The sequence below is a fragment of the Odocoileus virginianus genome, chromosome 18 (genome assembly GCF_023699985.2).
Source record: "Odocoileus virginianus isolate 20LAN1187 ecotype Illinois chromosome 18, Ovbor_1.2, whole genome shotgun sequence".
Classification (NCBI taxonomy): domain Eukaryota; kingdom Metazoa; phylum Chordata; class Mammalia; order Artiodactyla; family Cervidae; genus Odocoileus; species Odocoileus virginianus.
Genome location: NC_069691.1, coordinates 55,007,109 through 55,030,918, shown reverse-complemented (window position 1 = coordinate 55,030,918; position 23,810 = coordinate 55,007,109). Strand labels below are relative to the sequence as shown.

The following is a 23,810-nucleotide window of genomic DNA, read 5'->3' as shown; positions in this document are numbered from 1 at the left end:
ATCTCAGAATCAATAAATACCACTTTCTAATAAAAATATAATATGATAATCACTAAGATATAATTAAAAAGGCCAAGTCTCAATATCATAACTCTAATTTTGAATGACAGCTTTGGGAAAAATTCAGATTTCTGCCCAAACTGTCTTACCAAATATTTGTTGAACAAAAATATCCCGTGTGAAAACTAAAATTTACCTTACAGTATTTTATGTTTCATCTCACATGAAGGATAAAGTAATTGGCTGGCTTTATAGTAGAAAACTTATAGGAAAATTATTTCTCTGATCTATTTCTCTATTTATTGAAGTGGCATCCATGTCCTGTACTTGCTCGATTAGTTCTGACACTTTCATTCAGAAGTAAAATACTTTATGCTATTAAAATATTTACAACTATTCCTTTGGTCTGAGGTCACCAAAAGGATCCATGCTCATTGTTTTGACTAGATTTATGTGTAATTTTATACTGAAGAACTATCATAAGATTACCATAAAATTAATCACGGTTTCAAGAATATTTAAGATTACTGAGCAAAATAAAAGAATTGTGAGTCCAATTATTAGTCCATTGTCAGACCTGAATGGAGGTTAAGAAGACTAGATACTCAGCTTGAGTTGGGAAGAGGGAAATCTCATGTTGACACTTGTAGATCAACAATAAGTTTGATCAGAAAAAAAGATACTATGTCAAATTAACTGTTTGTAAATTAGTCATTTATTAATGTTAATGGATAATTTCTGTGGAGGCTTAGTAATTTTTTTCTTCTGCTGCTCAGCGAATACATGATTGAACCTCTTAATATTTATTTTAACTACTTAAATATGGTACTGTTAAAGTTTGGAAGAGTGTTTAAGGTTGAATATATATAATGATGGCCCCTTGGATACATTCCCTAAAATGATTTGGAAGAAATCTTGGTATTGTTCATCTGGATTAATGAGATTGACTTAATTTGAAGGTTATGACTTCTTGTGTTAGCACATTCTAAGTTTTGAATTTTACTCATGACTTTATTCCATGCCCAATAGAAACATCATAAGATGGCGTGTAATGTGAAGAGGCAATTAGATTCCAATTTCTCACTTGTAGCTCTTTTGATCTCTTTTATGAGTTTGATATCAACTTTAGTATATCTTGTTGGCTTCCCATTTCCTTTTTCTTCAAGTAATTCTACTTTCCCTTTTCTCCATACTCTATATTCCAGTTCATCTCCAGCTTATTGATATACTCTTAGGTTTGCTCAACTCTGTAACAATGAGCTATTAATTCAAATTTCTTATTTCACACTTAGATTGTCTCATGAATTAAATTGAAGGAGGGCAGGTATTTCTGGAAATAAGTATTACCACCCTGGCACCTTAGGAAGTCAAATGTTGATAAATTTCTACAATTCTTTAGAGAGAATTTCACTCTTGTGTCAGAAATGAATTTTCTATACAATCAATTGAATATATAATGGAGAAGAACCTGGTTAGGGGTCAGAAAATGGTGGAAATGGAGAAGCAAAAGATGACAGTGAATAGGGTGACTTGGTAGATCATGGGGAAGTTACAAATTAAAAGAGAGATTTTGTGGGCGGGAAGTTAAATTTGTACATACAGTTATCAAAACACTTTTGATTGAGTGAGTACTAATTAGAGCTAGTTGACATCTCTTAAGTAATGTAACCACACCAAAAAAGCAGTCTTGATAGCAAAGAGTTTCTAATAAAGGACCTCCAGTATCTTTTACTTGTAGGTAAAAGTTAATTATAAAACTGTTTGAAAGAAAAGTAATTCACATTTCTTTTTGGGGGAGACTGTGACCATTATTACCACAGTCTTATCAAAATTTTGTTTTTTACAATGAATTTTCACCATGAACTTTTAAGACAGAGAATTAAGATAAATGATCTTCATAAGAGTTCATTTAGCTCTCTCTATTGTGGATCTAACATAAATGCTTTTAAATAACTCTCTGCTTGAGTGTATGTGTGTGTATTTGTGTGTGTGTATGTGTGTCTGTGTGTACAGCAAAAATATTATGGACTCTTAGGAGAGTTATTACCTGAAAACTGTATTTGGGAGTCTCTATGAATTTATTTTAAAATATTCAGCTGTTCCATGGTCTAGCATTCTTCAATAAATAAGCATGGAGGAAAAAAAATCTCTTCAAATAGCACCTCTCATAAAGGCTATGAAATATTTGATATGCCACCTGTTTGAATTTCCATGCTGTGTTCAGAGTCTATTCAATATTCTGTGGTGCTTTTTCTGCTAATCACTTATTATTGTGCAAGGTGAGCACAGTTAACCTCTTTAAAGAACTCTGATCCAATATTGAATCACTTTCATAAAGATTCTTGGAGCACAGGATCAGTTTGGCTCAATATCACAAAACCCTGGCACAATTATTGTCAAAATAGTCACTATTTTTAATCAGATAAATTGATTAAGACCCAGTTAGGTATGCAAAAAGGAAGTTAGGATATGGGAAATCCCTTGTAGATGAATTAGATTTTGCCTGAAGGGGAGCTTAGGGCTCAGTTTCTTGGTGAAAAGACGGGAACTGGAAAGGGCTTTGGGTAGCCCCAAAGTTTGCAAACAGTTTAAGAGTGGGCTCAAGCATAAAGGGACAAAGTAAAAATCCAGTATCCAGTTACCAGAAATGAAGTGAAAAGGTAGCGCCTTAGTCACAGCGTCACAGAAGAAAATGTTCTGCCTTCAGATCTGAAGCCCCTGTTTCCTGCGGGAGTCTCAGAAAATGATGTAGATTCCAAATCTCATATGCGCTGAATTGGAGGTTCTTGAATTTCTCCTGACTGACAGCAAATGGGTTCCATGTTGTGGAATACTTAGTCTAAAAGTCAAACTCTGGGATTCTAACTCAAGGAAAGGAAGGATTGGGGGACAAAGTTCCTGGCATATTTTGAGAATTCTGAGTAATAGCTGACCTACTAGACAAGATTTAAATTTGAATTTATTTAATTTTTGGCTGTTCTTGGTCTTCATTACGGCATGGACCTTTTCCTAGTTGTGGTGAGTAGGGGCTGCTGTCCAGTTGCTGTGTGTGGGCTTCTCATTATGCTGGCTTCTCTTGTCGCCGAGCACAAGCTCTAGGGTGTGTGGGCTTCAGTAGTTGAGGCACATGGGCTTAGTAGTTGCCGCTCGTGGGCTCTAGAATGCAGGCTCAATAGCTGTGGTGCATGGGCTTAGTTGCTCCTCAATGCGGAATCTTCCCAGGTCAGGGGTGGAACCCATGACTCCTGCATTGGCACCTGGATTCTTTACCACTGGGCCACCAGGGAAGCCCTGGACAAGATTTCTTAACTTTTAAAGTGAAAGTTGTGTAATTCATTTCCGTGCTGTTTTGATGCCTAATAAATTCTACTACTGTATGCCAAACCTGAATAATTAATGACAGAAAATACTTATCTTAGACTTTCCATTTCCTAATAGTTTTCTGTATAATTATCCTGTTTTTAAAAGACTAGGTTAGATTTTTTAATATGAACCACATTTAAAAAGATAAAGCAGGGATGAAAATAGACAGGTACACTAGAATTATTAGACAGCATTTTAAAAGTCAGGCTTTTTCATATATAGTTTTCAATACTGATAAAAAAAAAAACCCTAGTTAAACCAATGTATGAATTGACTATTGATATTTCTTGAGGGACCAGAAATATTGGAAATATTCTATTGGAATTTACTGCAAATTATTTCTATTGGAAATAATTTTCAATGCTTCCTGGCTGTTCAATTTGAAGGAAAAATACATGAAGTATAATAAATTTATTTCAAATTTAGTCAGATTGTTTCAACATCAACTCCTTAAATTTATAAATTCACTTCTATACTGAAATGTTTTACTACAATTACATCCTGCTGGTGTATTTCGTAGGTCATTATTTAACATTATAGAATACTTCTATAGATTCTTCTTTAACAAATACTTCTAGATGTCCTCTTTAACAAAACCATGAAAAAACATCCATGAATTAGTCACCTGTAGTCTCATAGCAAGTGGCTTATATAAAGACATCCTGCTTTGACATACAACCTCATCTCGGTATAGTGGATATAACTATGTTTAGTACAGGGAAACAGGACAGACTGAGACCAACTCTAATTGAGAATAGGAAACATGATACACATTTTTGTCTTTTAAAAATAGTATCTAGTTTTAATTATGTCTGGCTTCCCTGGTGGCTCAGATGGCAAAGAATCTGCTTGTGATGTGGGATACCCAGATTCAGTCCCTGAATGGAGAAGATCCCTTGGAAAATGAAATGGCTACCCACTCCAATATTCTTGCTTGGGAAATCCCATGGACAGAGGAGCCTGCTGTCTATAGTCCATGGGGTTGCAAAGAGAGTAGGCAGCATGATACACATTTCTGTCTTTTTAAAAATAGTGTCTAGTTTTTCTTATATGTTATTGCAACTGCCTCCTGTAATGGAGCTGTGGGTAGCCAATATGGTATATAATATTGATACATTTACAGTTCAGAGCAGAGGTTGGTATACAAATAAACATATGTGGGTTACCAGAATTTCAACAACATTTGAAGACCTTGGGTTGGATGCACTCTGCTGTGGAGTTAATGTAATATATTTTAGAAGATACCGGAAGACTAAACGCTAACACTTTCAATTAGTTCAGATTTCAGGAGAGTGGAGAATAATGACCAGAAGAACCTAAGAAAGGGGAGCCAGGGAGGTAAGATGAGAACCAGGTGAACAAAATTGTCCCAAAATCAAGAAAAGGAAAAGTTTAATAAGTGTCACCAAAGCTCAAATAAATAAGAATTTACATTCTAAAGAACAATTTTGATTGGAGCAGTTATAAATCCTGATTGCATTGGATTCAAGAGAGGAGACATGGAGTGCAGGCAACTATATTGAAGGGTTTAGCTGTTAAGAAGAGAGGGATGTGAGATAGACTTGGGTCAAGGGAAAGCTATGTTTCTTAGATAAGGATTGCTTGCAGTATGTATGCCATTCAAAGCCTTTTAACATGAGTTATATATTAACTGAGTTAGGACTAAGAAAGGTGTTCAGCCAGGAGTATGATGTGTGTCCTTTTCTCTGAAGTAAAAAAGATGACAATTAAACCTCTCTAGGAAAGGAACACACTGTATAGGCTAGTAATTATTAATGTTTTCAATAGAGTTTTTATTTTTGCAACAAAAGTAAGGATCTTGGAGTTCAGTTCAGTTCAGTCACTCAGTCGTGTCCAACTGTTTGTGACCCCATGAATTGCAGCATGCCAGGTCTCCCTGTCCATCACCAACTCCCGGAGTTTACTCAAACTCATGTCCATTGAGTCGGTAATGCCATCCAGCCATCTCATCCTTTGTCGCCCCCTTCTCCTCCTGCCCCCAATCCCTCCCAGCATCAGGGTCTTTTCCAATGAGTCAACTCTTCACATGAGTTGGCCAAAGTATTGGAGTTTCAGCTTCAGCATCAGCCCTTCCAATGAACACCCAGGATTGACCTCCTTCAGGATGGACTGGTTGGATCTCCTTGCAGTCCAAGGGACTCTCAAGAGTCTTCTCCAACACCACAGTTCAAAAGCATCAATTTTTCAGCACTCAGCTTTCTTCACAGTCCAACTCTCACATCCATACATGACCACTGGAAATACCACAGCCTTGATTAGACGGACCTTTGTTGGCAAAGTAATGTCTCTGCTTTTTAATATGCTGTCCATGTTGGTCATAACTTTCCTCCCAAGGAGTAAACATCTTTTAATTTCATGGCTGCAGTCACCATCTGCAGTGATATTGGAGCCCCCCAAAATAAAATCTGACACTGTTTCCACTGTCTCTCCATCTATTTCCCATGAAGTGATGGGACCAGATGCTATGATCTTAGTTTTCTGAATGTTGAGCTTTAAACCAACTTTTTCACTCTCCTCTTTCACTTTCATCAAGAGGCTTTTTAACATGTAAATCCATGGCTAATTCATTTCAATGTATGACAAAAACTACTGTAATGATGTAAAGTAATTAACCTCCAACTAATAAAAATAAATGGAAAAAAAAAAAGAGGCTTTTTAGTTTCTCTTCACTTTCTGCCATAAGGGTGGTGTCATCTGCATATCTGAGGTTATTGATATTTCTCCCAGCAGTCTTGATTCCAGCTTATGCTTCTTCCAGCCAAATATTTCTCATGATGTACTCCTCATATAAGTTAAGTAAGTAGGGTGACAATATACAGCCTTGACGTACTCCTTTTCCTATTTGGAACCAGTCTGTTGTTCCATGTCCAGTTCTAACTCTTGCTTCCTAACCTGCATACAGGTTTCTCAGGTGGCAGGTCAGGTGGTCTGGCATTCCCATTTCTTTCAGAATTTTCCACAGTTTATTGTGATCCGCAGAGTCAAAGGCTTTGGCATAGTCAATACAGCAGAAATAGATGTTTTTCTGGAACTCCCTTGCTTTTTCGATGATCCAACAGATGTTGGCAATTTGATCTCTGGTTCTTCTTCCTTTTCTAAAACCAGCTTGAACATCTGGAAGTTCATGGTTCATGGATTGCTGAAGCCTGGCTTGGAGAATTTTGAGCATTACTTTTTACTAGCATGTGAGATGAGTGCAATTGTGCAGTAGTTTGAGCATTCTTTGGCAGTGCCTTTCTTTGGGATTGGAAGGAAAACTGACCTTTTCCAGTCCTGTGGCCACTGCTGAGTTTTCCAAATTTGCTGGCATATTGAGTGCAGCACTTTCATAGCATCATCTTTCAGGATTTGAAATAGCTCAACTGGAATTCCATCACCTCCACTAGCTTTGTTCATAGTGATGCTTTCTAATTCCCACTTGACTTCACACTCCAGGATGTCTGGCTCTAGGTGAGTGATCACACCATTGTGATTATCTGGGTCATGAAGATCTTTTTGTACAGTTCTTCTGTGTATTCTTGGAGTTAGAAGACCCAAATTCAAATCTATACATTCAAGGTTTAAATTTTTGAATTATTTCTATAGAGTGCTGGTTACAAATATAGACATGGAGTCACCTTCAACCTGTGAGGTGATGGTAATTGGTGGATTTTTCCCCTTCATTGTTTGATGTCTATTCTTAATGAAATAACATCTTAAAAATTCTAAGATTTAAAAGAGTTGATTGAAAAAGTTCTAAATGTGTGACAAGTACTCAGCAGATGTTAATTACCATGGTGCTGAGAACCACTTACCACGTTCAACTAAACATATGAACTCTAGGCTAGCCAAGATAGTTTTGGAAGCTGCTTACTGATACAGAGCCCAGGCTAAGGATATTCAAGAAATTCAGTGTAACAGAGAAATAATCTTAGAGATCATTTTATGAGTATCTTAGTATTCAATGTATGCAAGAAAGAATAATCCTCCTGAAGACATTATTCCTCCTGTAGACATTATATTCTGGGCTTCCCAGGTGGTTCAGTGGGTAAAGAATCTGCATGCAACCCTTGGGAAGATCCCCTGGAGAAGGGCATGGCGACTCATTCTAGTATTCGTGCCTGGAGAATTCTGTGGACAGAGGAGTTTAGTGGGAATTGCAAAGAGTCAGACATGACTGAAGTGACTGAGCACAGAGACATTATATTCTAAAGAAGTAGTGATTATTAGTCTGTTTTTTTGCCACCCAGCATGGACACTTCCTTCTTATGTTCCAAGGATTTGTTTGCAGTCTGACTCTAGGTAAGAGGTGATTCTGCCTCTACCCATGAAAATTGCCAAAGAACATACATTTGTTCTGTCAAGACTCATAGAAGTTAGAGGCAAATCAAAGAAAAATTGCATCAGGAAAGTTCAACAGACTAGGAAGATTTTATTCAATACTATAGAAATAGAGGAAAGAGATTAAACTCAAGACTCCTGAAATGAAAGATGGGATAAGCTAGTGGAAACTTACTAGAGAATTTTACAGGGGAGTGGGTCAATTAACAAATATGATTAGATAATTTGTGTTTGCTAATTGGCACTTATCTCATCAAAATTAGGCTTCTACCTTTCTATAAAGACTGGAAGATGGGGGTGCTATCTTCTTTGATAATTGTATTTCAAAGAGATGGCTCTCAAGTCCTTGATAAAGACATTTCTGAGTTCTAAAGTTGGCAAGAGGCTGAGAGAAGATTTACATCTCAAAGAGGCAGAGAAAGAATTTACAATTGCAATTTTCTAAAGTAAATTCTTTAAGAAAAGGGATGTCAGGGCCTTCCAGTCAGGAAGAAACCTGTCTAAAATTTAGTCAAACTGAAGGAAATTTTAAGGCTATATTTCTTGGTCTGAAGAAGGCAGGTAATAAAGGGCTTGGTCAATTGGCTACTACTCTTGGGACCTTTAGAATTTACCCTGGTCTTAGTATCTGGAGTCTAGTGTCCACTGGGATGGGTGGAGGTACTGTTGTAGTTGATATTCCAGGAGACTTAAACAATGCTGTCTGATGGTGGCAGCACCCATAACATCTTTTCCATAACTAAACTCTCTCCATGAGTATATTTATGGCTTCTTTTATGAGCCTGATTTGCCATATTCTTGATTTAATGAACACTCCAATAGCTTGAATAAAATGGTCTTTCTGCTCAGTTAACCAGAATTTATTTTTTCTTTTGTTTGCAATGAAGCATATTTACTGATCGCTCTTTAATGCTTTTTTGGATACATTTTGCACATTTTTCACTGGATGTTATTTCTTTTATGCCTCTAGGAAGAATTTTATTTACTCCTCTTTGGCATTCCACTGTCACTATCATCACTATGAATTCATTCTTATATTGCCTGGAAAAGTAACAACAGTTCCATATACCATAGCTTTCCCTCAAAAGAGTATTGTATGCCAAAACAGAAGAAAACTAATTAAAGCTCTCATTGTGACTAAAACAACCGGGAACATCACATTCAGCATAACTGAGGATGTAGGGTATCTGCCAAAACTGTGAATTCAACTTTTTTTTGATTCATGTATAGATATAAAAATGTGAAGAATATAAAAGTAATTGTTCAGTACATCATCCTCTTATATTTATGTAATTGTTCATTATGCATTATTACACTATTCTCCAATATTCTATTTTTCCTCTTTCCTTCCTCCCCCTGTCTTTCCTTTGAAATAAATATGTCTTCAACATCATTCATATTACCAGTATAGTGTGAGATACTATGAGGAATGTTTGGAATGTAGAAAATTACTTGCTACCTGGACTATGGTAAGCAGTTTTTTGTGGTACTTAACAGCAGTGAAAACTTACAGGAATGAAGGGAAACTACTCCATGGTATAAAATAAGGAATGTCCTTGGAACTTCCCTGACAGTCCAGAGGTTAGAAGAACATCATGCTTCTACTGCAAGGGATCAGGGTTCAATTCCTGGTCAGGGACCTAAGATTCCACATGCCACATGGCACAGCCACACACACACACACACAAAAGGATGTCCTGAGTACAAAGACATCTGTGCTTTGGGGTCAGTTTTATAGACTGTATTTCTGTTAGCATATTTATACTTGTCATCTTTCTTAACATCATTTAGAAGGTATCATTTCCCCTGCTTTAACCAGGCACTACCTTCCCTCAGAGACTGTTTGCATACATTATATATGCATCAAGGTCAGAGGGCAAAAAGAATGAATTGACTTGATTTCAGTTATTTCTCTGCTTCTTCTTATTTGAGAAGTTCTTTAAAGTTTTCCTTATTTTCCCATCTCTGCTGATTTTGGTTATCTTAAATCCAGCTTTAACTCTAAAATGATAAAGAAATGTGAGTCTCTTATTTCAAATGTTATATTTGATGAGTATTACTAGGTAGCCAAATAAATTAATAAAACTTTACTGAGATTATGCTATATGAAATTTGAAAATGGTTTCTCAAATCCAATAAAATACAAAGGTAATTATAACTTTTCTTGCAAGGAAATGGCAACTCACTCTAGTATTCTTGCCTGGAGAATCCCATGGACAGAGGAGCCTGACAGGCTACAGTTCACAGGGTCACAAAGAGTTGGACATGACTGAGCGACTTCACTTTCTTGCCTTGAAAAAACCTTGGCTAAAATAAGAGGCTGATGAGAAAACTACTGATCATTAATTATAGCAATGAGGAGAGGTTTCAGGAAATAATAACTGAGGGATGACTAACTAAGGTTGTGCAGATTTCATTTCTAGTTGACCCATATTGAGTTTCTCGTTTTGTCTCTGTCAAAAAATATTGACTTCATTAACTTCTCTTGTCCATTTCGACATTGGGATTCTGGATCTCCAGAGTTACTGAGGAAACATATGGGTAGAGAATGAAATATGTATTAAATTCAACGGGGAAGCAGAAAGTTACGCAGAGAAGACAAGAGCATTTGAAGCAGGGATAAAAGCTTGAAGACAGGAAGGCACTCGATGGATTCTAGTAACTACAAGAAACCGGTGTGTGTATTGAAGGGCGGGTTACCCAGGGCGGGTGTGGCAGAGGAGAGATTAAAGGTAGAGATGCAGCCTTTGTAAAAAAAAAAAAAAGAAAGAAAGAAATATGTATTAAATTCAGAAAACATAGCTTTTGTTTTCTGTTGTAAAATATATGTTTGTGTGTTTTCTAAGGAATTTGTTACTTAGGATAGCAACTATTTTGGTGCCAGAAGACTTGCCTATGTTTCTTGGACTTTGTGTCTGTGAAATGTGTAACATATTTTTATGAATCCTAGTGACCACTGAATAGTTAGAAAGAGGAAGGAGGAAGCCATGAAAGGACTTAATAACCATCAGATAGAGAATCCAACTTTCAGTGTTGAACCTGCAATAGCACATGTAGTGGCAATGACTCAACCTATACCCACTCTTAAGGGGATTCAAACCCAAGGTAGGCTCTTGACTAGTCTAACAAAGGCAAAATTTCCCCAATAATTAAAAAGGTGCTTTTGTTCAGGCTATTAAAATAGAATTGTGTTCATTCATGAGGAGCATGTCAAAGAGAGAAAATAGGTTTTAAAAAGGCAGATAAACAAGTGATTAGTTCTGAAGCATGCAAAAAGAAGGGCTGGGTGGCTTATTTTGGGATATATATATGAGGGCACAGTGGTCCATGATATTATAGAGTTAGGTATTTCTTGAATCTGGGCTTCCCTGACTCAGTGGTAAAGAACCTGCCTGCCAATGCTAAAGGTATGGGTTTGATTGCTGAATTGAGAAGATTCCCTGGAGAAGGAAATGGCAACCCAAACCAATATTCCTGCCTGGAAATTCCACAGACACAGGAGTCTGGTTGGGCCTATGGGGTCACAGAGTCGGACATGACTTAACAACTAAACAATAATAATATTTCTTGGAACACAAAAATGTATGTGGAGATAAGGGTAGATTTCTTAACACACTTTGCAACTTTCTGGGAACTCAGGGCTTAGATAAAGTTCAGCATTGTCAGTTGGTTTCATGTTACACCAGAAAAGAAGGGATTCAGACTTAGAGATGGGACTATTTGGTTTTTAATTTCTCATTTTGATAAGGTTTTTATTAGCTCTGTTCTTTTCCTGTATCTCAAGAGGGATCGCTACCCCAAAACTGAGTTCACCTCTTGGTGGACATCAAGCCAAAAGACTTAAAGATGATGCTGTTAAAGTGCTGAAATCAATATGCCAGAAAATTTGGAAAACTTAGAAGTGGCTACAGGACTGGAAAAGGTCAGTTTTAATTCAAATCCCAAAGAAGGACAATGCAAAAAAATGTTCAAACTACTCACAATGCACTCATTTCACATGTGAGCAAAATAATGCTCAAATTCTCCAAGCTTGGCTTCAACAGTACATGAACCAAGAACTTCTGGATGTTCAAGCTGGATTTAGAAAAGGCACAGGAACCAGAGATCAAATTGCCAACATCTGCTGGATCATCAAAAAAGCAACAGAGTTCCAGAAAAACATCTACTTCTGCTTTATTGACTATGCCTTTGACTGTGTGGACCACAAAAAATTGAGGAAAATTCTAAAAATCGGAATACCAGACCACCTCACCTGCCTCCTAAGAAACCTGTATGCAGGTCTAGAAGCAGCAGTTAGAACCACACATGGAACAACGGACTGGTTCTAAATTGGGAAAGGAGTACGTCAAGGCTGTATATTGTCACCCTGCTTATTTAACTTCTATGCAGAGTACATCATGCGAAATGCCAGGCTGGATGAAGCACAAACTGGAATCAAGATTGCTGAGAGAAATATCAGTAAATTCAGATATGCAGATGACAGATGCAGATATGCAGATGACACCACCCTAATGGCAGAAAGTGAAGAGGAACTAAAGAGCCTCTTGATGAAGATGAAAGAGGAGAGTGAAAAAACTGGCTTAAAACTCAACATTCAAAAAACTAAGATCATGGCATCCGGCCCCAACATTTCATGGTAAATAGATGGGGAAACAGTGGAAACAGTGACAGACTTTACTTTCTTGGGCTGCAAAATCATTTCAGATGGTGACTGCAGCCATGAAATTAAAAAACACTTGTTCCTTGGAAGAAAAGCTATGACCAATCTAGACAGCCTATTAAAAAGCAAAAACATTACTTTGGTGACAAAAGTCTGTATAGTCAAAGCTATGGTTTTTCCAATAATAATGTATGGATGTAAGAGTTGGACTATAAAGAAAGCTGATCACCAGAGAAGTGATGCTTTTGAACTGTGGTGTTGGAGAAGACTCTTGAGAGTCCCTTGGACTGGAAGATCAAACTAGTCAATCCTATAGGAGATCAGTCCTGAATATTCATTGGAAGGACTGATGCTGAAACTGAAACTCCAATACTTTGGCCACCTGATGCAAGGAACTGACTCACTGGAAAAGATCCTGATGCTGGGAAGAATGAAGGCAGGAGAAGGGGATGACAGTGGATGAGATGGTTGGATGGTGTCACTGACTCAACCGACATGAGTTTGAGCAAGCTCTGGGAGTTGCTGATAGACATGGAAGCCTGGTGTGCTGCAGTCCATGGGATTGCAAATAATTAGGCATGACTGTGTGACTGAACTGAACTGAGGCAATTTGGAGTTAACTTCATCAACTTTTTTCCATGTGGCCTGAGATCTACATAGTTGTGAACAGCAGATAACTTCTTTTACCTGGTGGGGTTTTCAGTATCTGCCAAACACCTCAAAGATATTGTTATGCATATCTCTTGAGGGGTCATCAGGACCCTGAAGGCAGGCTGCACTGTTGTTTCTTGACTGTTTTCCCTTGTCTCCACATCTCCTTCGTTCCCTAATTAGCAACTGCTTTATCCTGCCCTTTGGAACAGGGAACACCCTTGAGGCTGAATGAAGCCTGTTTCCTACACTGAAGATTCAGGGACAGAGAAAGGCTTTTGTGGGTTGGAGGCCCACAGGTTCCTGCTCAGTTTCAAAGGGAGAAGGTGGGAAAAAGTGCCAGCTTCTTGAGTGGAAGAGGCAAGTTGCTTTTGTTAAAAAAAAAAAAAAAAATGGGTTTGTCTCGTGATCAGTGATAATTTCCAGAAATTGTTTAACTCATTTGATCATCTGCAGTAGCCCCATGGTGGCTATCAGGAATAGGAAATTCTTCCGTGAGGGGAGAGTGTGTTGCTTGTGAATTTAAGGTTCTTGCTTCATTGTGAAAGAATTCAGAGACAAAGCGATAGGTAAGAAGTGGATTTATTTAGAGAGGAACCCAGTCCATAGAGTGTGAGCCATCTCTGAAGGTGAGAGCACTTCAAAATATAGTGTGGTTAGTTTTTATGGGCTAGGAAATTTCATAGGCTAATGAATGGAAGGATTATTCCAGTTATTTTGGAAAAAGGGATGGGGATTTCCAGAAATTGGGCCACCCTGCCCACCTTTTTGGCCTTTTATGTTTACCCTCAGAACTGTTGTGGTGCTGGCGGCTATATCATTTACCATGCTACTGCATTGCAATGAGTGTATAATGAGGCTCCGGGTCTACTGGAGTCAACTCTTCCTCCATCTTGGACCCAGTAGGCCCTGAGCCTCTTTATACCCTCTTTATACCTCTATATACTCTTTATATAAAGAGTATAAAGTATACTCTTTATACTACATTGTAATACAGTAGCATGGTAAATGACATAGCTGCCAGCACCAAACAAGTCTTTGTCATGTCCTGTGGCATTCTTTTAAAGATTATGCCCTGTCCCCTTCCCTCCTGTTTCAAAAGGAGTGCATGAGAACTTTCTGCAAGAAAGCACTGGAAGAGATAAGGTTAAAATTTATAGTTGAGCTTTTTATCTTGTGCCGACTAAGTATACTTGCTTGTGTAACAGAGATAAAAGTTTATTTTTTTTTTTTCCTGGGAGGCTGGTTTTTATTCTTGGGACCCAGGCCCATAGGGCCTTTGTTCTTTCGCTTCCAAAGCCTGTTTTGTCCAAAACTAGTCCCTGGTCCTTTTCCTAAATAGCTGTACTCTTGTCTTCCCTGTCTCAGTTATGCTCTAGTTAACCAAAGGTTTGAATAGTAAGCTCAAAGTCTATATTAAAGAACAAAATATGAAATAATCATCTTTTGATGAAAGAGGACTATCTGAGGAAATATCCTCTCTTTTTTCCCCTTATCTTTGGAGAAGTTAATATTAGGTTGATGCAATTGAAGTTTTTGCATTGTTGAAATTTATTGTTTAATATTGAAATACTTATCAATAAATATGGTTATATTAGACATCATTTTAATGTGCATTTCTCACTCTATGTTTTTGCTAATGACTATTACTTGCTGTTTATTTTATATTTGCTTTAGACTATGGAAATGATATTAGACAAAAAGCAAATTTGAGTGATTTTCTTATTCGAGTCAAAATGCGTCATAAAGCAGGGAAGACAACTCAAAAAATCAATAGCACATTTGCCCTAGGAACTGCTAACAAACATACCGTGCAGTGGAAGTTCAAGAAGTTTTGCAAAGGAGATGAGAACCTTGAAGATGAGCTCAGTGGCTGGCCTTTGGAAGTTGGCAGTGACAATCTGAGAGCCATAATTGAAGCTGATCCTCGTACAACCACAGGAGAAGTTGCTGAAGAACTCAGCATTGACCATTCTGTGGTTGTTTGGCATTTGAAGTAAACTGGAAAGATGAAAAAGCTCAATAGATGGGCGCCTGATGAACTGACTGCAAATCAAAAAATCATCGTTTTGAAGTGTTGTCTTCTCTTATTCTACACACCAACAACGAACCATTTTTCAATTGGATTGTGGTGTGTGACAAAAAATGGATTGTAATTCTCAAAAAAAGAAACACAAATGACAAGTATGTAAAATACTCATTAGAAGTGGCAAAAAAAAAAAAAAAGGATTGTATACAGCAACTAGTGACAACTAACTCAGTGGTTGAATCAAGAAGAAGCTCCAAAACACTTCCCAAAGCCAGACTTGCACCAAATAGGGTCATTGGCACTGTTTGGTAGCCTGCTGCCAATCTGATCCAGTATGGCTCTCTGAGTCCTGGGGAAACCATTGCATCTGAGAAGTATGCCCAGGTAATCGGTGAGAGACACCGAAAACTACAATGCCTGCAACCAGCATTGGTCAGCAGAAAGGGCCCAGTTCTTCTCCAGGACAATGCCCAACTGCATGTTACACAACCGATGATTCTAAAGTTGAATAAATTGGAATACAAAATTTTGCCTCATCCACCATATTCACCTGACCTCTTGCCAACCAACTATCACTTCTTCAAGCATCTCAACAACTTTTTGTAGGGAAAATGCTTCCACAACCAGCATGAGACAGAAAATGCTTTCAAGAGTTCATTGAATCTCAAAACACGGATTTTTATACTACACGAATAAAACTTATTTCTCATTGGCAAAGATATGTTGATTGAAATGATTCCTATTTTGATTAATAAAGACGTGTTTGTGCCTAGTTACAATGATTTAAAATTCACAGTCCGAAACTGCAATTATGTTTGTGCCAACCTAATAATCTAACCAGCTAAATTTCAAAACACTGATTGGTATAATTCATTTGTAAATAGAATCAATTTTCATTGAAAGCCTGAATGTGGATGTGCCTTATCTTGCCTTCTTCTACTCAAGTAAACAGACCCAAAATCTACTTTTTAGGCCAGTCCAGGCCACCTTTTTCCTAGAGTCTATTTTTTTCTTTTGCTCTTCCTTCCAAGCAACTTTCTGGGCTGTGGAAGGTGCTAAAAGTAAGATTTGGACAGAGAAGGGAACATGGGTAGGTGTGTTTATGGGAGTGACAAAATGAGGAGGCTTTTTATATTTGTCTGAGACTGCAGGCTTCATTCATGCTTCTTTGACTTTACCTGGTGTTTTTATATCCTAGCCATAAATATGAGTGTGTGTGTGTGTGTGTGTGTGTGTGTGTGTGTGTGTGTATCACAAACTGGTAGCTTAAAAGAATAGAAATTTGTTTTCTTAGTTCTGGAGTCTACAAGTCCAAAATCATGATATAGGCGGGCTTATACTCCCTATAAGGCACTAAGCAAGAATCCTACCTTGCCTCTTTCTAACATCCTAACATCAGGTAACTGTTCAGAATCCTCGGTATTCCTTGACTGTAGCTTCTTTACCCCAATCTTTGCCTCCCTTGTTTTATGGCTTTCTTTACTGCATGTCTTCAGGTGTACATCTTTTTACAAAGCCACTATCCACTGGATTTAGGGTCCATACTAATCCAGTGTGACCTCGCCTCAGCTAATTACACCTGAAAAGAAACCTATTCCCTAATAAGATCATATTCTGAGGTTCTAGGTAGCTGTGGATTTGGGGGAACTTTGCTCAATACTGTGTATTGGCTAATAACTAATTGTTGCTTTTTTCTCCACTTCTTTCTGTGCATATATCTTGTTCAAGAACCTCATTATTAAGGAAAAGTTTCAGATATATGGCTTTTATGGCATTTATGGCTCACTTCAGTATTAGGCTTCCTATGATCTGGTGGCTAAAAGCTTTCAAGCAGAGAGTTCTAGGCATTCACAGTGAGTGCTTTGTTAGATAGAAATGAATTCAGAAGAAATGTAGTTAGGTCACTGATAATGACTGCTATAGGACTCTCCTTTTAAATTTTATTTTTCTGAATGACATTATGCTAAATTTTAAAAAGTAGATGTGTTCTTCCTATTTAGTTTGGAAAAAATATTATTTATATGCATAATATATATGTTTATAAACTGAGTAGTCAGTAGACTATACAAGGTAATTAATGCCTCCAAGAAGAACTAAAGATAAACCATTACAAAGTTGGTGTTGTGATTTTTGGTAGGGTTACCACTTCCCCTATTATTAAATGATATTTAATGTAACAATTTTTTAAAGACATGATACCTCATATAATATTGTTTTTCACTTAATAAATAATGTATATCTTACAGCTGGAAGCAGCATACCTCAGAGCTGTGCAATGCTGTGAGTACTTTATGAAAATTTTAATTTAATCAAAGTATATGTATAATTACATCTGCCTTATTTTTTTCATGCTTTAACTCTGTCAGCCATTTTATATAGCAGAAAATTTTAGTGTTTTGATTATGCATTTATCTATGCTTGAAGCAAATCCAAAACAATCATCAGAATAGAATCCTGTTTCCTCCAGGCACAACTCGGAGAGAGGTGGAATGGCATTATAATTGGTTAAAATTCCTCATCAGACTCTTCTGCTTTCAAAAAAAGATAACAATTTTACCTACAGTACATTTGCTTATTAGCGTGTATGGCCTTTTTTCCCCACTGGGATTAAAACGCAGAAATATAGTCATAATTCAGAAATAGCAATCTTGAATGCTTTGCTACTCAATATTTATTGAAAACTTTGTTGAGATAGTATCATTCAAGGAAGTTAATGCTTAAAGGGGATGGAGTCTATCCCTCTTCTTCCTGATATTCAAAGCTAATTCTCTGTATTAATTCAGATCAGTAAAGAACTGGATTCTTAGACTACCTTGTACTTCTCTGACATACCTCTTCAAACTATTATCTTTACCTTGATTTCCCTTTATATACTTTTAGGAACAGGATGATGTTTTAAAATAAGGCATGTATTCTTATATGTATAACTGAGAAAATGAGCATCATGTGGTTAACAAAAAATAAATAAGCAAAATTAATAACAAAAAAGATGACCTGTTACTCGGAAGTAGTTGTCCAGGTGTGCAGCAAAATTTGATAACAAATCTATTCTTCCTGTATGTTGGTTTCTCTCTTTTCTGAAAATTTTGTCTTGGGTATCTGCATTGATTTAGATATCCTAATACATGCGCTGATGTGTTAGTTTCCTAGGCCTGCCTTAACAAATTAACACAAGTTTGGTGGTTTAAAACAAGACAGATTTATTGCCTCCCCTTTCAGGAGGTCAGAGGTTTGAAATTAAGGTATTGATAGTGTTGACTCCTTCTGGAGACTCTGAGAGAGAAGCTCTTCCAAGCCTTTCTTCTAGCCTCTGATGACTCTGGGAATCCTTGACATTGTGTGGCTTATAAATGCATCACTCCAGTTGCTTCCTCTATCTTCGCATGATTTTCCCTCTGTGTATTCATGTCTGTGGTTTGAAATCTCCCTTCACTTTCTCCTATAAGCAAAACAGTCATTTGATTTAGAGCTCACTCTAAATCCAGCATGATCTTGTCTCAAGAACTTTAACTTACATCTGCAAAGACTCATTCCAAATAAGGTCACATTTGGAGATTCCAGATGATCATGTATTTTGGGAGATGCTGTTCAATTCTCTGTATTAGAGTTTTTAACATCTGAGGAAACTGGTTGAAAATCTAAATATTGATACATCTATTCTGTAATAACATGCAGATATGTTGAGAATGTTAAATTAAATATTTTAGAATCTGAAAATTCAGAGACTTATTCAGTTGTTGTTGTTCAGTTGTTCATTGATCAGCACACTAGGCTTCCAAGTCCTTCACCAACTCCTGGAGCTTGCTCAAACACATGTCATTTAGTCAGTGATGCCATCCAAACATCTCGTCCTCTGTCGTCCCCTTCTCTTCCTACCTTCACTCTTCTCCAGCATCAGGATCTTTTCTAATGAGTCAGCTCTTCACATCAGGTGGCCAAAGTAGTGGAGCTTCAACTCCAGCATCAATCCTTCTAATGAATATTTAGGATTTATTTCCTTTAGGATTGTATTGATTTCCTTTAGGATTGACTGGTTGGATCTCCTTGCAGTCCAAGGAACTCTCAAGAGGCTTCTCCAACACCACAGTTAAAAGCATCAATTCTTTGGCCTTCAGCCTTCTTTATGGTCCAACTCTCACATCCATACATGACTATTGTAAAAACCATAGCTTTGACTATATAGACCTTTGTCACCAAAGTAATGTCTCTACATTTTAATATGCTATCTAGGTTTTTCACAGTTTTTCTCCTAAGGAGCACGTGTCTTTTAATTTCATGGCTGCAGTCCCCATCTACAGTGATTTTGGAGCCCAAGAAAATAAAGTCTGTCACTGTTTCCATTGTTTCCCCATCTGTTTACCATGAAGTGATGGGACCAGATGCCATGATACTAAATTTTTGAATGTTGAGTTTTAAGCCGGCTTTTTCAACTCCTCTTTCACCTTCATCAAGAGTCTCTTTAATTTCTTTTTGCTTTCCACCATAAGTGTGGTGTCATCTGCATATCTGAGGTTATTAATATTTCTCCCGGTTCATTCAATAGATGTTGAATATGAGGCAAAGACAAGTAACATTACTGAATGTTTGAGTTCTGCTTTGTTTTTAGCCACTTTTAAAGACAAATGCTCATCTGTAATTCTTGATGAGGCATATTCTTGATATTTGATATTACATGACTCGACTCTTGACTCTCCTATCTACTTTATAAACTAGGTAAGGATCATAAATAGTCAGAGAAACTATGCTTATGAGATTTTTTCCTTTCATAATTTGAATTGGGAATCATGGGCAGTCACATAGTTAAGCAGTGGGTGTTGAAGCTAAAAGAACACATTGAGAAATGGGATAATGGGGTAAACTAAAGGTCTTAGCTCATTATGAAGTCTAGACATAATGAGGAAGCGGTAACTAAAATAAGTAGATCATATAAAGAGTACTTACAGAGAGTGAAGAATCTAGTTGATAGTCGGTTTAAAAAAAAAAAGACAAAAAACTTGTTCACAACTCAGAGAATTTACTCTTGCTGTTCTGTCTTTTAATGTTGTCTTTCAAATATTATCCTCATTTATCATTACACTACCTCATGTTTCTGCTCAAATGTCACATTTTTACATAACTTGTTTCTGATCACCCTGTGTTGAATAAGCACCCACTCTTATCACCAGTGCCACAAATACACAGCACTCTATCCTCCTTTCTCAGATTGCTTTTTCTTTATGGTACTTATCAAAATACACCCACATATGATACTTATTGTATCTCTTCCCACTGTAATACAAGGCATTCAAAGGAAAAGACTTTGTTTAGTTGACTACCACAAACTCAACTGCCTAGAAGAATGCCTGGCATGGAGTAAATAGGTGCTTAATAAATGTGAAAGGATTTTAAAAAAAAACATGAATTAAATAGAACCTGAGAGATCCATGAGTTATGTTGATAGACATAAAAATTCAGAGAACTCTGGTGGGTCTCTGGATCCAGTCTTAATGTCCTTGAGGTGGTTTTGTACCATAGACCCTTTTAGAATTCTGTAGGACATCTGATACTATTTTTGATAATTACCATGCTACTTGATGAAGAGTTAACAGGGTCTTATTGTTTGTTTGTTTTTTTGCCAAAGCAGTGTGAATTAGATACAATACAGCTTAAATTTGCATAAGGGAAATATATTTAGAAATGAGCTGCAAATATAGATGTAGAACACATTTCATAGCCAAATAAAATGTATTGGTAAGATTATCCATTGGCTTTGGGGTTATCTGTCTTTATTCTGATATTTTTAAGTAGATATTCAAAAGTTGCTAACATTGGTAGTAAATAAGGAGTGTATGTCTTTGCAATAACATTTGTAATTCTCCAACTCAGCACCAAGTTAAGTATATTTTTCTTTTTGAATTGTCAGCGGAACAAGAATATACCCAATATAGGACTGATATGTGTGATTTTGATGAAAATGTGAGTTTATATTGCTATTTTCAAAATAGGATTATTATAAAAGGAGTTTTGTTATGAATGCATTTTTAGTTTTTCAAAGGATATTGTTAAAGCAAGTTCTTTTTATCTTCTGAAAACCCTGTAATTCATTTTATACCTTTGTGAATTAAAGTATACCTTCCCTAAAAATGCATTGTATTGGATAGATTTCCCTCTGAGAAGTCTGTAGTCTGTGAAAGCCAGATATGAATAGAATTTTATGCCATAAACGGTATTACACAATTCATTTCTGCCTCCACTGCAGGTTCTTATTCAAATTAGATAGTCTTCCATTTTTTACCCTGAGATGTCAACTGTATTCACATGCATTAAACAATCATCAAGAAGGTATCTATAAACATTACATGCCCACTTGCAAAATGTGTTTTACTTTCAATTTGTAGATGAGGATATATGCTTTATATAAGGAGAAATATCTTTTTCAAAGATTTTGGTTAAAAATCATGATATCTTAAAATGACTAATTGTCTTTAGGTCATTCAAAGTGATATCTGTATGAGAGGGTCAGAAACAGTAGCTGCTTTCTCTCAGTCTCCATTTCTTATAAACTCTATTTATATTTAATTAAGTTCTAAGGTAACGAATATAAACCAAGGTAACTTGAGAAAGGATGCTTTATTATAATATAGAGATGACTTAATATGTCTTTGCATTTTCTTATTAATTTTTTTAGAAAAATTTCCTTCTCTCATCTGGGGATAGTATACAGAAAGACTACTGAAACATTATGAAGTCAGTATCAATCTTTCAACTGCTAGTTATTTGCTAATAGGTATTTATACAATTATTAGTTATAGTAAAACTTTTCAAATTCATAGCAAATAATAATCACTGGCAATAAGATATCACTTAAATAAGACACCTGCCTTATTGATAAACTCAAGTTATGAAAATATCACCTACTTTGGATCCTTTCTTCATAAAATGTAACATTAACTAACATCTAACATTTCATATTTTAAAAATTAAGCATAAGACTTTTTGCTGTGAAGAAATAATAACTGACTATATTAACTAAGAACTTATTTAAAACAAATGATTTTATTTGAAAATAAAACAAGGGTCATAATTGCTATTTAATAACTGTTTCTCAGCTGTAGATTTAAGTTAAAGTATGGTTTATCCTCAGGGACAAAAGCATTAGTTAAGTCTTAGCTTTTAAATGTCGAGGGGGCGTTGGGGGGCTGGGGATTACAAATAGAGAAAGTAACTGTCACCAGTCTTAAGTTGTCTGTAATGGGAAGTCTTCTTTTTAATTTTATTTTTTTAATTAATTAACTTTAATTGGAGGATAATTATTTTACAATTTGTGATGGCTTTTTCCATACATCAACATGAACTTCACATTGCTGGCTTTGATTTTAATGGTTTGGTCTACTCAAAAATATATTTCAGATAAAATGAGATTAGTGAGACTACCCATCCATAATATCCATAGTTTACTTCACAGAGGAAAGGTGCTTTCTGTGACATATTTACATTTTTGTAGTTCAGCAAATTCTTATTTTATTGAAATCTCTCTTATTATAGAACATTTAATTTTAATAAGCTTTATCTTTTAAAAAAATAGGCTGATTATAATATGGAACTCTATGACTTTTTAAAAACTCAAGTTGAATATTTTTAAAAGAGAAATTATGTGATAAAAATTAGCATTTTACTTTCCATGATTTTCATATTAGATGATCTAATACTATTTGGACCCTATTTTTCCCACTTCTCTTTGCTATCACTATTAATACATTTCTGCCCACGTGATCTTTCAATTTTTTTTTCCTATAATGCATTGTCTAGGGGAGTATAATAAGTCTAGGGGTTCTTATGAAAAAAATATTGCATGATCCAGTGCAAAAAGCAGACAGGAAATCATAAAATCCTGAGTTTACATTCAGTTCACCATTTACATTCCTGGGCAAGAGTATTTCATCTTGTTGGATCCACTTTCTTGTCTTTCAGTTCAGTTCACTTCAGTTCAGTTCAGTCACTCAGTCATGTCTGACACTTTGTCAGACATGGACTGCAGCACGCCAGGCTCCCTGTCTATCACCAACTCCCGGCGATTGCTCAAACTCATGTCCATCAGGTCAGTGATGCCATCCAACCACCTCATCCTCTGTCATCCCCTTCTCCTCCCCCCTCAATCTTTTCCAGTATCAGGGTCTTTTCAAATGAGTCAGTTAGTCACATCAGGTGGCCAAAGTATTGGCGTTTCAGTTTCAGCATCAGTCCTTCCAATGAATATCAGAACCAATTTCCTTTAGGATGGGCTGGTTGGATCTCCTTGCAGTCCCAGGGACTCTTAAGAGTCTTTTCCTACACCACAGTTCAAAAGCATCAATTCTTCAGTGCTTAGCTTTCTTTACAGTCCAACTCTCACACCTGTACGTGACTACTGGAAAAACCATAGCTTTGACTAGATGGAACTTTGCTGGCAAAGTAATGTCTCTGCTTTGTAATATTCTGTCTAGGTTGGTCATAACTTTCCTTCCAAGGAGTAAGCGTCTTTTAATTTCATAGCTGCAGTCACTATCTGCAGTGATTTTGGTGCCCCCCAAAATAAAGTCTGTCACTGTTTCTTATCTTTAAAATAGAAATAATAAAATTTTAAAATAGAAATTAAATAATATCTTTAAAATAGAAATAATAATAATAATTCATCTTTTGCTGAGCATTAGCTAAGACAATGTAAGCAAAGGACCAGATATACTACCTTGTCCAGCCCAATTATTCTGTAAAGTTTCATGTATTGGTCAGCATTCGCCAGAGAAACAG

General features: G+C 36.4%; 1 long non-coding RNA gene across 2 annotated transcripts in view; it reads left to right on the top strand.

Annotated features, from left to right (window-relative positions):
- Positions 1-23,810, top strand: part of LOC110142134 (uncharacterized) — a 240,520-nt gene that overhangs the window by 125,197 nt on the left and 91,513 nt on the right. Inside the window, exon 4 of one of the 2 annotated variants that reach the window (XR_002315241.2) lies at positions 17,291-17,324. The exons of the other annotated variant lie outside the window; for it this stretch is intronic. This is a non-coding gene — a long non-coding RNA (uncharacterized lncRNA). The remainder of the gene's footprint in view (positions 1-17,290; positions 17,325-23,810) is intronic. 2 annotated transcript variants of the gene reach the window in all.